Source organism: Lagenorhynchus albirostris, chromosome 2 (genome assembly GCF_949774975.1).
Source record: "Lagenorhynchus albirostris chromosome 2, mLagAlb1.1, whole genome shotgun sequence".
Lineage (NCBI taxonomy): Eukaryota > Metazoa > Chordata > Mammalia > Artiodactyla > Delphinidae > Lagenorhynchus > Lagenorhynchus albirostris.
The window spans coordinates 111,855,118-111,857,842 of record NC_083096.1 but is presented as its reverse complement, the minus strand read 5'-3'; positions in this window follow the sequence as shown (position 1 = coordinate 111,857,842).

Below are 2,725 nucleotides of genomic sequence, written 5' to 3'. Positions count from 1 at the left end.
CTCTAGGAGGAAAAAAAAAAAAAACTGTAAATGAAGGCAACATCTATGTTCTTTGCTATTGCAGGATAGTTGATGAAGTCCAGACAAAAGATCAGCTTTCAAATAAGCACCATTGTTCTAAACTGCACCTTTGAAGATCAATGGCACAGGATAGAAAGCCCAGAAATAAACCTGACACACCTATGGTCAATTAGTCTATGACAAAGGAGGCAAGAATATGCAATGGAGGAAAGACAGTCTCTTCAATAAGTGGTGCTGCGAAAACCAGACAGCTACATGTAAAAGAATGAAATTAGAACATTCTCTAACACCACACACAAATAAATGGATTAAAGACCTAAATGTAAGGCTGGAAACTATAGAATTCTTGGAGGAAAACATAAGCAGAACACTCTTTGACATAAATCACAGCAACATCTTTTTCAATGTCTCCTAGAGTAATGGAAATAAAACCAAAAATAAACAAATGGGACCTAATTAAACTCAAAAGCTTTTACACAGCAAAGGAAACCCTAAGCAAGATGAAAAGACAACCCACAGAATGGGAGAAAATATTTGCAAACGATGTGACCGACAAGGGATTAGTCTCCAAAATTTACAAACAGCTCATGTGGCTCAATATTAAAAAAACAAACAACTGAATCAAAAAATGGACAAAAGACCTAAATAGACATTTCTCCAAAGACATACAGATGGCCAAGAGGCACACGAAAAGATGCTCAACATTGCTAATTATTAATGAAATGCAAATAAAAACTATAATGAGATATCAGCTCACATCAGTCAGAATGGCCATCATTGAAAAATCTACAAACAATAAATGCCGGCTGTGGAGAAAAGAGAACCCTCCTACACTGCTGATGGGAATGTAATTTGGTACAGCCACTATGGAGAACAGTATGGAGGTTCCTTAAAAAACTAAAAATAGAGCTACCATATGATCCAGCAATCCCACTCCTGGGTATATATCCTGAGAAAAACATGGTTAGAAAGGATACATGCACCCCAATGTTCACTGTAGTGCTGTTTACAATAGCCAAGACATGGAAGCAACCTAAACATCCATTGACAGATGAATGGATTAAGAAGATGTGGTACATATACACAATGGAATATTACTCGGTCATAAAAAAGAATGAAATAATGTCATTTGCAGCAACATGGATGGACCTACAGATTATCATACTAAATGAAGTCAGACAAAGAAAGACAAATATCATGTGGTATCAGTTATATGTGGAGTCTAAAAAAAATGATAAAATGAACTTATTTACAAAACAGAAACAGACTCACAGACATAGAAAACAAACTTAGGGTTACCAAACGGGAAAGGTGGGAGACAGAGAAACTAGGAGGTTGGGATTAACATATACACACTACTATATACAAAATAGATAATCGACAAGGACCTACTGTATAGCACAGGGAACTCTACTCAATATTCTGTAATAATGTATAGGGGAAAAGAATTTGAAAAAGAATAGATATAGGTATATGTATGACTGAATCACTTTGCTGTGCACCTGGAACTAACACAACATTGTAAATCAACTATACTCCAATATAAAACAAAAATTTTTTAAATAAAAAATAAAAAGAGGGGGCTTCCCTGGTGGTGCAGTGGTGAGAATCTGCCTGCTAATGCAGGGGACATGGGTTCGAGCCCTGGTCTGGGAAGATCCCACATGCCGCGGAGCAACTAGGCCCGTGAGCCACAACTACTGAGCCTGCGCGTCTGGAGCCTGTGCTCTGCAACAAGAGAGGCCACGATAGTGAGAGGCCCGCACACCACGATGAAGAGTGGTCCCCGCTTGCCACAACTAGAAAAAGCCCTCACACAGAAACAAAGACCCAACATAGACAAAAATAAATAAATAAACAAATGTGGGGTTTAAATAAATAAATAAAAAGAATGTGGTTACAATTACAAAAAAATAAACTGCACTTTTGATGCTTACAAAATCAGTTAGAACATAGCACGTGATTTTTCTTTTGGTTTCAGTTACTGAGTGAATTTTTACCCAATTGAAAACTACCAAATTCAAGGGCTGCTATTAATAAAAGACTATATGTACCTATATAGAGAATGTTATATGCTTTCTGCCACATTCAGTAACAGGTATAGTTAGAGCAGGGTGTCCTGAAAGCACTGGTAAGATGTCAGAGAGTAGGCTGGACTCAGAAATTATATGCAAAATTTTGTAGATATATGGATATGGCCACTTTTCCTGAGGAGATACTTACCGTTTCATCAGATTATCAAAAAAAAATTTTTAAACCATTGAGTTAAAGGTAAAAGATGTGATGAAGAGCAGGGGTCCCCAAGCTCCGGGGACCTGTTAGGAACCCGGGCCACACAGCAGGAGGTGAGCGGCGAGCAAGCAATGGAAGCTTCATCTGCTGCTTCCCATTGCTTACGTTACAGCCTGAACCATCTCCCCCTCCCCCCCAGTCCATGGAAGAATTGTCTTCCACGAAACTGGTCCCTGGTGCCAAAAAGGTTGGGGACCGCTGATGTAGAGAACCAGATCCTGTTTGGTTTCTAATCCTGGTTCTACAGTGTGACACTTCTGTGACCTTAGGCAAGTCACTCAGCCTGTCTGAGCCTCAGTTTTCTCTTCTGCAAAATGGGAATCAGAATATCTACCCTCATGTGTTTCTAGTGAAAAAATGCAAGTAAAACCCTTGCATAGGGTCTAACACTAAACAAGCAGCCTCACTTTCC